The sequence below is a fragment of the Dendrobates tinctorius genome, unplaced genomic scaffold (genome assembly GCF_039654945.1).
Source record: "Dendrobates tinctorius isolate UK_male_01 unplaced genomic scaffold, ASM3965494v1 ptg000172l, whole genome shotgun sequence".
Taxonomy (NCBI): domain Eukaryota; kingdom Metazoa; phylum Chordata; class Amphibia; order Anura; family Dendrobatidae; genus Dendrobates; species Dendrobates tinctorius.
This window is the reverse complement of record NW_027361839.1, coordinates 5569177-5583987: the sequence shown is the minus strand read 5'-3', so window position 1 is coordinate 5583987 and position 14811 is coordinate 5569177. Positions and strand designations below refer to the sequence as shown.

Genomic DNA, 14811 nt, shown 5'->3' with positions numbered 1-14811 from the left:
CTAAGCAGCTGGTGATCAGTCCTGTGTGTATGAGGCTGTGCTGGTGGATGGGATGTTACATATGAGGTGTGTACAGTAGACAGTATTACTAAGCAGCTGGTGATCTGTCCTGTGTGTATGGGGCTGTGCTGGTGGATGGGATGTTACATATGAGTGTGTACAGTAGACAGTATTACTAAGCAGCTGGTGATCAGTCCTGTGTGTATGAGGCTGTGCTGGTGGATGAAATGTTACATATGAGGTGTGTACAGTAGACAGTATTACTAAGCAGCTGGTGATCTGTCCTGTGTGTATGAGGCTGTGCTGGTGGATGAGATGTTACATATGAGGTGTGTACAGTAGACAGTATTACTAAGCAGCTGGTGATCAGTCCTGTGTGTATGAGGCTGTGCTGGTGGATGAGATGTTACATATGAGGTATGTACAGTAGACAGTATTACTAGCAGCTGGTGATCAGTCCTGTGTGTATGAGGCTGTGCTGGTGGATGGGATGTTACATATGAGGTGTGTACAGTAGACAGTATTACTAAGCAGCTGGTGATCAGTCCTGTGTGTATGAGGCTGTGCTGGAGGATGAGATGTTACATATGAGGTGTGTACAGTAGACAGTATTACTAAGCAGCTGGTGATCAGTCCTGTGTGTATGAGGCTGTGCTGGTGGATGAGATGTTACATATGAGGTATGTACAGTAGACAGTATTACTAAGCAGCTGGTGATCAGTCCTGTGTGTATGAGGCTGTGCTGGTGATGAGATGTTACATATGAGGTGTGTACAGTAGACAGTATTACTAAGCAGCTGGTGATCAGTCCTGTGTGTATGAGGCTGTGCTGGTGGATGAGATGTTACATATGAGGTTGTACAGTAGACAGTATTACTAAGCAGCTGGTGATCAGTCCTGTGTGTATGAGGCTGTGCTGGTGGATGAGATGTTACATATGAGGTATGTACAGTAGACAGTATTACTAAGCAGCTGGTGATCAGTCCTGTGTGTATGAGGCTGTGCTGGTGGATGAGATGTTACATATGAGGTGTGTACAGTAGACAGTATTACTAAGCAGCTGGTGATCAGTCCTGTGTGTATGAGGCTGTGCTGGTGGATGGATGTTACATATGAGGTGTGTACAGTAGACAGTATTACTAAGCAGCTGGTGATCAGTCCTGTGTGTATGGGGCTGTGCTGGTGGATGAGATGTTACATATGAGGTGTGTACAGTAGACAGTATTACTAAGCAGCTGGTGATCAGTCCTGTGTGTATGAGGCTGTGCTGGTGGATGAGATGTTACATATGAGGTGTGTACAGTAGACAGTATTACTAAGCAGCTGGTGATCAGTCCTGTGTGTATGGGGCTGTGCTGGTGGATGAGATGTTACATATGAGGTATGTACAGTAGACAGTATTACTAAGCAGCTGGTGATCAGTCCTGTGTGTATGAGGCTGTGCTGGTGGATGAGATGTTACATATGAGGTGTGTACAGTAGACAGTATTACTAAGCAGCTGGTGATCAGTCCTGTGTGTATGGGGCTGTGCTGGTGGATGAGATGTTACATATGAGGTATGTACAGTAGACAGTATTACTAAGCAGCTGGTGATCAGTCCTGTGTGTATGAGGCTGTGCTGGTGGATGAGATGTTACATATGAGGTGTGTACAGTAGACAGTATTACTAAGCAGCTGGTGATCAGTCCTGTGTGTATGGGGCTGTGCTGGTGGATGAGATGTTACATATGAGGTTGTACAGTAGACAGTATTACTAAGCAGCTGGTGATCAGTCCTGTGTGTATGAGGCTGTGCTGGTGGATGAGATGTTACATATGAGGTGTGTACAGTAGACAGTATTACTAAGCAGCTGGTGATCTGTCCTGTGTGTATGAGGCTGTGCTGGTGGATGAGATGTTACATATGAGGTGTGTACAGTAGACAGTATTACTAAGCAGCTGGTGATCAGTCCTGTGTGTATGAGGCTGTGCTGGTGGATGAGATGTTACATATGAGGTATGTACAGTAGACAGTATTACTAAGCAGCTGGTGATCAGTCCTGTGTGTATGAGGCTGTGCTGGTGGATGAGATGTTACATATGAGGTGTGTACAGTAGACAGTATTACTAAGCAGCTGGTGATCAGTCCTGTGTGTATGAGGCTGTGCTGGTGGATGAGATGTTACATATGAGGTGTGTACAGTAGACAGTATTACTAAGCAGCTGGTGATCAGTCCTGTGTGTATGGGCTGTGCTGGTGGATGAGATGTTACATATGAGGTGTGTACAGTAGACAGTATTACTAAGCAGCTGGTGATCAGTCCTGTGTGTATGGGGCTGTGCTGGTGGATGAGATGTTACATATGAGGTGTGTACAGTAGACAGTATTACTAAGCAGCTGGTGATCAGTCCTGTGTGTATGAGGCTGTGCTGGTGGATGAGATGTTACATATGAGGTGTGTACAGTAGACAGTATTACTAAGCAGCTGGTGATCAGTCCTGTGTGTATGGGGCTGTGCTGGTGGATGAGATGTTACATATGAGGTGTGTACAGTAGACAGTATTACTAAGCAGCTGGTGATCAGTCCTGTGTGTATGAGGCTGTGCTGGTGGATGGATGTTACATATGAGGTGTGTACAGTAGACAGTATTACTAAGCAGCTGGTGATCAGTCCTGTGTGTATGAGGCTGTGCTGGTGGATGAGATGTTACATATGAGGTATGTACAGTAGACAGTATTACTAAGCAGCTGGTGATCAGTCCTGTGTGTATGGGGCTGTGCTGGTGGATGGGATGTTACATATGAGGTGTGTACAGTAGACAGTATTACTAAGCAGCTGGTGATCAGTCCTGTGTGTATGAGGCTGTGCTGGTGGATGGGATGTTACATATGAGGTATGTACAGTAGACAGTATTACTAAGCAGCTGGTGATCAGTCCTGTGTGTATGAGGCTGTGCTGGTGGATGGGATGTTACATATGAGGTGTGTACAGTAGACAGTATTACTAAGCAGCTGGTGATCAGTCCTGTGTGTATGAGGCTGTGCTGGTGGATGAGATGTTACATATGAGGTGTGTACAGTAGACAGTATTACTAAGCAGCTGGTGATCAGTCCTGTGTGTATGAGGCTGTGCTGGTGGATGAGATGTTACATATGAGGTGTGTACAGTAGACAGTATTACTAAGCAGCTGGTGATCAGTCCTGTGTGTATGAGGCTGTGCTGGTGGATGAGATGTTACATATGAGGTATGTACAGTAGACAGTATTACTAAGCAGCTGGTGATCAGTCCTGTGTGTATGGGGCTGTGCTGGTGGATGGGATGTTACATATGAGGTGTGTACAGTAGACAGTATTACTAAGCAGCTGGTGATCAGTCCTGTGTGTATGAGGCTGTGCTGGTGGATGAGATGTTACATATGAGGTGTGTACAGTAGACAGTATTACTAAGCAGCTGGTGATCAGTCCTGTGTGTATGAGGCTGTGCTGGTGGATGAGATGTTACATATGAGGTATGTACAGTAGACAGTATTACTAAGCAGCTGGTGATCAGTCCTGTGTGTATGGGGCTGTGCTGGTGGATGGATGTTACATATGAGGTGTGTACAGTAGACAGTATTACTAAGCAGCTGGTGATCAGTCCTGTGTGTATGGGGCTGTGCTGGTGGATGAGATGTTACATATGAGGTGTGTACAGTAGACAGTATTACTAAGCAGCTGGTGATCAGTCCTGTGTGTATGAGGCTGTGCTGGTGGATGAGATGTTACATATGAGGTGTGTACAGTAGACAGTATTACTAAGCAGCTGGTGATCAGTCCTGTGTGTATGGGGCTGTGCTGGTGGATGGGATGTTACATATGAGGTGTGTACAGTAGACAGTATTACTAAGCAGCTGGTGATCAGTCCTGTGTGTATGAGGCTGTGCTGGTGGATGGATGTTACATATGAGGTATGTACAGTAGACAGTATTACTAAGCAGCTGGTGATCAGTCCTGTGTGTATGAGGCTGTGCTGGTGGATGGATGTTACATATGAGGTGTGTACAGTAGACAGTATTACTAAGCAGCTGGTGATCAGTCCTGTGTGTATGGGGCTGTGCTGGTGGATGAGATGTTACATATGAGGTGTGTACAGTAGACAGTATTACTAAGCAGCTGGTGATCAGTCCTGTGTGTATGGGCTGTGCTGGTGGATGGGATGTTACATATGAGGTGTGTACAGTAGACAGTATTACTAAGCAGCTGGTGATCAGTCCTGTGTGTATGAGGCTGTGCTGGTGGATGAGATGTTACATATGAGGTGTGTACAGTAGACAGTATTACTAAGCAGCTGGTGATCAGTCCTGTGTGTATGGGGCTGTGCTGGTGGATGAGATGTTACATATGAGGTGTGTACAGTAGACAGTATTACTAAGCAGCTGGTGATCAGTCCTGTGTGTATGGGGCTGTGCTGGTGGATGAGATGTTACATATGAGGTGTGTACAGTAGACAGTATTACTAAGCAGCTGGTGATCAGTCCTGTGTGTATGAGGCTGTGCTGGTGGATGAGATGTTACATATGAGGTGTGTACAGTAGACAGTATTACTAAGCAGCTGGTGATCAGTCCTGTGTGTATGAGGCTGTGCTGGTGGATGAGATGTTACATATGAGGTGTGTACAGTAGACAGTATTACTAAGCAGCTGGTGATCAGTCCTGTGTGTATGGGGCTGTGCTGGTGGATGGATGTTACATATGAGGTGTGTACAGTAGACAGTATTACTAAGCAGCTGGTGATCAGTCCTGTGTGTATGAGGCTGTGCTGGTGGATGAGATGTTACATATGAGGTGTGTACAGTAGACAGTATTACTAAGCAGCTGGTGATCAGTCCTGTGTGTATGGGGCTGTGCTGGTGGATGAGATGTTACATATGAGGTGTGTACAGTAGACAGTATTACTAAGCAGCTGGTGATCAGTCCTGTGTGTATGGGGCTGTGCTGGTGGATGAGATGTTACATATGAGGTGTGTACAGTAGACAGTATTACTAAGCAGCTGGTGATCAGTCCTGTGTGTATGGGGCTGTGCTGGTGATGAGATGTTACATATGAGGTGTGTACAGTAGACAGTATTACTAAGCAGCTGGTGATCAGTCCTGTGTGTATGGGGCTGTGCTGGTGGATGAGATGTTACATATGAGGTGTGTACAGTAGACAGTATTACTAAGCAGCTGGTGATCTGTCCTGTGTGTATGAGGCTGTGCTGGTGGATGGGATGTTACATATGAGGTGTGTACAGTAGACAGTATTACTAAGCAGCTGGTGATCTGTCCTGTGTGTATGGGGCTGTGCTGGTGGATGAGATGTTACATATGAGGTATGTACAGTAGACAGTATTACTAAGCAGCTGGTGATCAGTCCTGTGTGTATGGGGCTGTGCTGGTGGATGAGATGTTACATATGACGTATGTACAGTAGACAGTATTACTAAGCAGCTGGTGATCAGTCCTGTGTGTATGGGGCTGTGCTGGTGGATGGATGTTACATATGAGGTGTGTACAGTAGACAGTATTACTAAGCAGCTGGTGATCAGTCCTGTGTGTATGGGGCTGTGCTGGTGAATGAGATGTTACATATGAGGTGTGTACAGTAGACAGTATTACTAAGCAGCTGGTGATCAGTCCTGTGTGTATGGGGCTGTGCTGGTGGATGAGATGTTACATATGAGGTGTGTACAGTAGACAGTATTACTAAGCAGCTGGTGATCAGTCCTGTGTGTATGAGGCTGTGCTGGTGGATGGGATGTTACATATGAGGTATGTACAGTAGACAGTATTACTAAGCAGCTGGTGATCTGTCCTGTGTGTATGAGGCTGTGCTGGTGGATGGATGTTACATATGAGGTGTGTACAGTAGACAGTATTACTAAGCAGCTGGTGATCAGTCCTGTGTGTATGAGGCTGTGCTGGTGGATGAGATGTTACATATGAGGTATGTACAGTAGACAGTATTACTAAGCAGCTGGTGATCAGTCCTGTGTGTATGAGGCTGTGCTGGTGGATGAGATGTTACATATGAGGTGTGTACAGTAGACAGTATTACTAAGCAGCTGGTGATCAGTCCTGTGTGTATGGGGCTGTGCTGGTGGATGAGATGTTACATATGAGGTGTGTACAGTAGACAGTATTACTAAGCAGCTGGTGATCTGTCCTGTGTGTATGGGGCTGTGCTGGTGGATGAGATGTTACATATGAGGTGTGTACAGTAGACAGTATTACTAAGCAGCTGGTGATCAGTCCTGTGTGTATGGGGCTGTGCTGGTGGATGAGATGTTACATATGAGGTATGTACAGTAGACAGTATTACTAAGCAGCTGGTGATCAGTCCTGTGTGTATGAGGCTGTGCTGGTGGATGAGATGTTACATATGAGGTGTGTACAGTAGACAGTATTACTAAGCAGCTGGTGATCTGTCCTGTGTGTATGAGGCTGTGCTGGTGGATGGATGTTACATATGAGGTGTGTACAGTAGACAGTATTACTAAGCAGCTGGTGATCAGTCCTGTGTGTATGGGGCTGTGCTGGTGGATGAGATGTTACATATGAGGTATGTACAGTAGACAGTATTACTAAGCAGCTGGTGATCTGTCCTGTGTGTATGGGCTGTGCTGGTGGATGAGATGTTACATATGAGGTGTGTACAGTAGACAGTATTACTAAGCAGCTGGTGATCTGTCCTGTGTGTATGAGGCTGTGCTGGTGGATGAGATGTTACATATGAGGTGTGTACAGTAGACAGTATTACTAAGCAGCTGGTGATCAGTCCTGTGTGTATGGGGCTGTGCTGGTGGATGAGATGTTACATATGAGGTATGTACAGTAGACAGTATTACTAAGCAGCTGGTGATCTGTCCTGTGTGTATGGGGCTGTGCTGGTGGATGAGATGTTACATATGAGGTGTGTACAGTAGACAGTATTACTAAGCAGCTGGTGATCAGTCCTGTGTGTATGAGGCTGTGCTGGTGGATGAGATGTTACATATGAGGTGTGTACAGTAGACAGTATTACTAAGCAGCTGGTGATCAGTCCTGTGTGTATGGGGCTGTGCTGGTGGATGAGATGTTACATATGAGGTATGTACAGTAGACAGTATTACTAAGCAGCTGGTGATCTGTCCTGTGTGTATGGGGCTGTGCTGGTGGATGAGATGTTACATATGAGGTGTGTACAGTAGACAGTATTACTAAGCAGCTGGTGATCTGTCCTGTGTGTATGGGGCTGTGCTGGTGGATGAGATGTTACATATGAGGTATGTACAGTAGACAGTATTACTAAGCAGCTGGTGATCAGTGCTGTGTGTATGAGGCTGTGCTGGTGGATGAGATGTTACATATGAGGTGTGTACAGTAGACAGTATTACTAAGCAGCTGGTGATCAGTCCTGTGTGTATGAGGCTGTGCTGGTGGATGGATGTTACATATGAGGTGTGTACAGTAGACAGTATTACTAAGCAGCTGGTGATCAGTCCTGTGTGTATGGGGCTGTGCTGGTGGATGAGATGTTACATATGAGGTATGTACAGTAGACAGTATTACTAAGCAGCTGGTGATCTGTCCTGTGTGTATGGGGCTGTGCTGGTGGATGAGATGTTACATATGAGGTGTGTACAGTAGACAGTATTACTAAGCAGCTGGTGATCTGTCCTGTGTGTATGGGCTGTGCTGGTGGATGAGATGTTACATATGAGGTGTGTACAGTAGACAGTATTACTAAGCAGCTGGTGATCTGTCCTGTGTGTCTGGGGCTGTGCTGGTGGATGAGATGTTACATATGAGGTGTGTACAGTAGACAGTATTACTAAGCAGCTGGTGATCTGTCCTGTGTGTATGGGGCTGTGCTGGTGGATGAGATGTTACATATGAGGTGTGTACAGTAGACAGTATTACTAAGCAGCTGGTGATCAGTCCTGTGTGTATGAGGGCTGTGCTGGTGGATGAGATGTTACATATGAGGTATGTACAGTAGACAGTATTACTAAGCAGCTGGTGATCAGTGCTGTGTGTATGAGGCTGTGCTGGTGGATGAGATGTTACATATGAGGTGTGTACAGTAGACAGTATTACTAAGCAGCTGGTGATCAGTCCTGTGTGTATGAGGCTGTGCTGGTGGATGAGATGTTACATATGAGGTATGTACAGTAGACAGTATTACTAAGCAGCTGGTGATCAGTCCTGTGTGTATGAGGCTGTGCTGGTGGATGAGATGTTACATATGAGGTGTGTACAGTAGACAGTATTACTAAGCAGCTGGTGATCAGTCCTGTGTGTATGAGGCTGTGCTGGTGGATGAGATGTTACATATGAGGTGTGTACAGTAGACAGTATTACTAAGCAGCTGGTGATCAGTCCTGTGTGTATGGGGCTGTGCTGGTGGATGAGATGTTACATATGAGGTGTGTACAGTAGACAGTATTACTAAGCAGCTGGTGATCAGTCCTGTGTGTATGAGGCTGTGCTGGTGGATGAGATGTTACATATGAGGTGTGTACAGTAGACAGTATTACTAAGCAGCTGGTGATCAGTCCTGTGTGTATGAGGCTGTGCTGGTGGATGAGATGTTACATATGAGGTATGTACAGTAGACAGTATTACTAAGCAGCTGGTGATCAGTCCTGTGTGTATGAGGCTGTGCTGGTGGATGAGATGTTACATATGAGGTGTGTACAGTAGACAGTATTACTAAGCAGCTGGTGATCAGTCCTGTGTGTATGGGGCTGTGCTGGTGGATGAGATGTTACATATGAGGTGTGTACAGTAGACAGTATTACTAAGCAGCTGGTGATCAGTCCTGTGTGTATGGGGCTGTGCTGGTGGATGAGATGTTACATATGAGGTGTGTACAGTAGACAGTATTACTAAGCAGCTGGTGATCAGTCCTGTGTGTATGAGGCTGTGCTGGTGGATGAGATGTTACATATGAGGTGTGTACAGTAGACAGTATTACTAAGCAGCTGGTGATCAGTCCTGTGTGTATGAGGCTGTGCTGGTGGATGAGATGTTACATATGAGGTGTGTACAGTAGACAGTATTACTAAGCAGCTGGTGATCAGTCCTGTGTGTATGAGGCTGTGCTGGTGGATGGATGTTACATATGAGGTGTGTACAGTAGACAGTATTACTAAGCAGCTGGTAATCAGTCCTGTGTGTATGAGGCTGTGCTGGTGGATGAGATGTTACATATGAGGTGTGTACAGTAGACAGTATTACTAAGCAGCTGGTGATCAGTCCTGTGTGTATGAGGCTGTGCTGGTGGATGAGATGTTACATATGAGGTGTGTACAGTAGACAGTATTACTAAGCAGCTGGTGATCAGTCCTCTGTGTATGAGGCTGTGCTGGTGGATGAGATGTTACATATGAGGTATGTACAGTAGACAGTATTACTAAGCAGCTGGTGATCAGTCCTGTGTGTATGAGGCTGTGCTGGTGGATGAGATGTTACATATGAGGTGTGTACAGTAGACAGTATTACTAAGCAGCTGGTGATCAGTCCTGTGTGTATGGGCTGTGCTGGTGGATGAGATGTTACATATGAGGTGTGTACAGTAGACAGTATTACTAAGCAGCTGGTGATCAGTCCTGTGTGTATGGGGCTGTGCTGGTGGATGAGATGTTACATATGAGGTATGTACAGTAGACAGTATTACTAAGCAGCTGGTGATCAGTCCTGTGTGTATGGGCTGTGCTGGTGGATGAGATGTTACATATGAGGTGTGTACAGTAGACAGTATTACTAAGCAGCTGGTGATCAGTCCTGTGTGTATGGGGCTGTGCTGGTGGATGAGATGTTACATATGAGGTGTGTACAGTAGACAGTATTACTAAGCAGCTGGTGATCAGTCCTGTGTGTATGGGGCTGTGCTGGTGGATGAGATGTTACATATGAGGTGTGTACAGTAGACAGTATTACTAAGCAGCTGGTGATCAGTCCTGTGTGTATGAGGCTGTGCTGGTGGATGAGATGTTACATATGAGGTATGTACAGTAGACAGTATTACTAAGCAGCTGGTGATCAGTCCTGTGTGTATGGGGCTGTGCTGGTGGATGAGATGTTACATATGAGGTGTGTACAGTAGACAGTATTACTAAGCAGCTGGTGATCAGTCCTGTGTGTATGGGCTGTGCTGGTGGATGAGATGTTACATATGAGGTGTGTACAGTAGACAGTATTACTAAGCAGCTGGTGATCAGTCCTGTGTGTATGGGCTGTGCTGGTGGATGGGATGTTACATATGAGGTGTGTACAGTAGACAGTATTACTAAGCAGCTGGTGATCAGTCCTGTGTGTATGAGGCTGTGCTGGTGGATGAGATGTTACATATGAGGTGTGTACAGTAGACAGTATTACTAAGCAGCTGGTGATCAGTCCTGTGTGTATGGGGCTGTGCTGGTGGATGAGATGTTACATATGAGGTGTGTACAGTAGACAGTATTACTAAGCAGCTGGTGATCTGTCCTGTGTGTATGAGGCTGTGCTGGTGGATGAGATGTTACATATGAGGTGTGTACAGTAGACAGTATTACTAAGCAGCTGGTGATCAGTCCTGTGTGTATGGGGCTGTGCTGGTGGATGGGATGTTACATATGAGGTGTGTACAGTAGACAGTATTACTAAGCAGCTGGTGATCAGTCCTGTGTGTATGGGGCTGTGCTGGTGGATGAGATGTTACATATGAGGTGTGTACAGTAGACAGTATTACTAAGCAGCTGGTGATCAGTCCTGTGTGTATGGGCTGTGCTGGTGGATGAGATGTTACATATGAGGTGTGTACAGTAGACAGTATTACTAAGCAGCTGGTGATCAGTCCTGTGTGTATGGGGCTGTGCTGGTGGATGAGATGTTACATATGAGGTGTGTACAGTAGACAGTATTACTAAGCAGCTGGTGATCTGTCCTGTGTGTATGAGGCTGTGCTGGTGGATGAGATGTTACATATGAGGTGTGTACAGTAGACAGTATTACTAAGCAGCTGGTGATCTGTCCTGTGTGTATGAGGCTGTGCTGGTGGATGAGATGTTACATATGAGGTGTGTACAGTAGACAGTATTACTAAGCAGCTGGTGATCAGTCCTGTGTGTATGAGGCTGTGCTGGTGGATGGGATGTTACATATGAGGTATGTACAGTAGACAGTATTACTAAGCAGCTGGTGATCAGTCCTGTGTGTATGAGGCTGTGCTGGTGGATGAGATGTTACATATGAGGTGTGTACAGTAGACAGTATTACTAAGCAGCTGGTGATCTGTCCTGTGTGTATGAGGCTGTGCTGGTGGATGGGATGTTACATATGAGGTGTGTACAGTAGACAGTATTACTAAGCAGCTGGTGATCAGTCCTGTGTGTATGAGGCTGTGCTGGTGGATGGGATGTTACATATGAGGTATGTACAGTAGACAGTATTACTAAGCAGCTGGTGATCAGTCCTGTGTGTATGAGGCTGTGCTGGTGGATGAGATGTTACATATGAGGTGTGTACAGTAGACAGTATTACTAAGCAGCTGGTGATCTGTCCTGTGTGTATGAGGCTGTGCTGGTGGATGAGATGTTACATATGAGGTGTGTACAGTAGACAGTATTACTAAGCAGCTGGTGATCAGTGCTGTGTGTATGAGGCTGTGCTGGTGGATGGGATGTTACATATGAGGTGTGTACAGTAGACAGTATTACTAAGCAGCTGGTGATCTGTCCTGTGTGTATGAGGCTGTGCTGGTGGATGGGATGTTACATATGAGGTATGTACAGTAGACAGTATTACTAAGCAGCTGGTGATCAGTGCTGTGTGTATGGGGCTGTGCTGGTGGATGAGATGTTACATATGAGGTGTGTACAGTAGACAGTATTACTAAGCAGCTGGTGATCAGTGCTGTGTGTATGAGGCTGTGCTGGTGGATGGGATGTTACATATGAGGTGTGTACAGTAGACAGTATTACTAAGCAGCTGGTGATCAGTCCTGTGTGTATGAGGCTGTGCTGGTGGATGAGATGTTACATATGAGGTGTGTACAGTAGACAGTATTACTAAGCAGCTGGTGATCAGTCCTGTGTGTATGAGGCTGTGCTGGTGGATGAGATGTTACATATGAGGTGTGTACAGTAGACAGTATTACTAAGCAGCTGGTGATCAGTCCTGTGTGTATGAGGCTGTGCTGGTGGATGAGATGTTACATATGAGGTGTGTACAGTAGACAGTATTACTAAGCAGCTGGTGATCAGTCCTGTGTGTATGAGGCTGTGCTGGTGGATGAGATGTTACATATGAGGTGTGTACAGTAGACAGTATTACTAAGCAGCTGGTGATCAGTCCTGTGTGTATGAGGCTGTGCTGGTGGATGAGATGTTACATATGAGGTGTGTACAGTAGACAGTATTACTAAGCAGCTGGTGATCAGTCCTGTGTGTATGAGGCTGTGCTGGTGGATGAGATGTTACATATGAGGTATGTACAGTAGACAGTATTACTAAGCAGCTGGTGATCAGTCCTGTGTGTATGGGGCTGTGCTGGTGGATGAGATGTTACATATGAGGTGTGTACAGTAGACAGTATTACTAAGCAGCTGGTGATCAGTCCTGTGTGTATGAGGCTGTGCTGGTGGATGAGATGTTACATATGAGGTATGTACAGTAGACAGTATTACTAAGCAGCTAGTGATCTGTCCTGTGTGTATGAGGCTGTGCTGGTGGATGAGATGTTACATATGAGGTGTGTACAGTAGACAGTATTACTAAGCAGCTGGTGATCAGTCCTGTGTGTATGGGGCTGTGCTGGTGGATGAGATGTTACATATGAGGTGTGTACAGTAGACAGTATTACTAAGCAGCTGGTGATCAGTCCTGTGTGTATGGGGCTGTGCTGGTGGATGAGATGTTACATATGAGGTGTGTACAGTAGACAGTATTACTAAGCAGCTGGTGATCAGTCCTGTGTGTATGGGGCTGTGCTGGTGGATGAGATGTTACATATGAGGTGTGTACAGTAGACAGTATTACTAAGCAGCTGGTGATCAGTCCTGTGTGTATGGGCTGTGCTGGTGGATGAGATGTTACATATGAGGTGTGTACAGTAGACAGTATTACTAAGCAGCTGGTGATCAGTCCTGTGTGTATGAGGCTGTGCTGGTGGATGAGATGTTACATATGAGGTATGTACAGTAGACAGTATTACTAAGCAGCTGGTGATCTGTCCTGTGTGTATGGGCTGTGCTGGTGGATGAGATGTTACATATGAGGTATGTACAGTAGACAGTATTACTAAGCAGCTGGTGATCAGTCCTGTGTGTATGAGGCTGTGCTGGTGGATGAGATGTTACATATGAGGTATGTACAGTAGACAGTATTACTAAGCAGCTGGTGATCAGTCCTGTGTGTATGAGGCTGTGCTGGTGGATGAGATGTTACATATGAGGTGTGTACAGTAGACAGTATTACTAAGCAGCTGGTGATCAGTCCTGTGTGTATGAGGCTGTGCTGGTGGATGAGATGTTACATATGAGGTATGTACAGTAGACAGTATTACTAAGCAGCTGGTGATCAGTCCTGTGTGTATGAGGCTGTGCTGGTGGATGAGATGTTACATATGAGGTATGTACAGTAGACAGTATTACTAAGCAGCTGGTGATCAGTCCTGTGTGTATGAGGCTGTGCTGGTGGATGGGATGTTACATATGAGATGTGTACAGTAGACAGTATTACTAAGCAGCTGGTGATCTGTCCTGTGTGTATGAGGCTGTGCTGGTGGATGAGATGTTACATATGAGGTGTGTACAGTAGACAGTATTACTAAGCAGCTGGTGATCAGTCCTGTGTGTATGAGGCTGTGCTGGTGGATGAGATGTTACATATGAGGTGTGTACAGTAGACAGTATTACTAAGCAGCTGGTGATCAGTCCTGTGTGTATGGGGCTGTGCTGGTGGATGAGATGTTACATATGAGGTGTGTACAGTAGACAGTATTACTAAGCAGCTGGTGATCAGTCCTGTGTGTATGAGGCTGTGCTGGTGGATGAGATGTTACATATGAGGTGTGTACAGTAGACAGTATTACTAAGCAGCTGGTGATCAGTCCTGTGTGTATGAGGCTGTGCTGGTGGATGAGATGTTACATATGAGGTGTGTACAGTAGACAGTATTACTAAGCAGCTGGTGATCAGTCCTGTGTGTATGAGGCTGTGCTGGTGGATGGGATGTTACATATGAGGTGTGTACAGTAGACAGTATTACTAAGCAGCTGGTGGTCAGTCCTGTGTGTATGGGGCTGTGCTGGTGGATGAGATGTTACATATGAGGTGTGTACAGTAGACAGTATTACTAAGCAGCTGGTGATCTGTCCTGTGTGTATGAGGCTGTGCTGGTGGATGAGATGTTACATATGAGGTGTGTACAGTAGACAGTATTACTAAGCAGCTGGTGATCAGTCCTGTGTGTATGGGGCTGTGCTGGTGGATGAGATGTTACATATGAGGTGTGTACAGTAGACAGTATTACTAAGCAGCTGGTGATCAGTCCTGTGTGTATGAGGCTGTGCTGGTGGATGAGTTGTTACATATGAGGTGTGTACAGTAGACAGTATTACTAAGCAGCTGGTGATCAGTCCTGTGTGTATGAGGCTGTGCTGGTGGATGAGATGTTACATATGAGGTGTGTACAGTAGACAGTATTACTATGCAGCTGGTGATCAGTCCTGTGTGTATGAGGCTGTGGTGGTGGACGGGGCGTTGCTGGTGTGGCCCTGTAGATGTCTGTGGACGGGTAGGGTTGCTGGTGGACTTTGTGGTTCAGGAGGTTTCGCTCTGACCAGTCCC

The 14811-nt window shown here is 45.9% G+C and overlaps 1 long non-coding RNA gene across 1 annotated transcript; it reads left to right on the top strand.

Moving 5' to 3' along the window:
• The first annotated feature begins 5496 nt into the window (after nucleotides 1-5496).
• On the top strand, nucleotides 5497-13203 carry LOC141053913 (uncharacterized). The gene is made up of 4 exons (XR_012221283.1): nucleotides 5497-5771; nucleotides 10251-10602; nucleotides 10866-11745; nucleotides 11922-13203. It is a non-coding gene; the product is annotated as an uncharacterized lncRNA (long non-coding RNA).
• Nucleotides 13204-14811: the final 1608 nt, after the last annotated feature.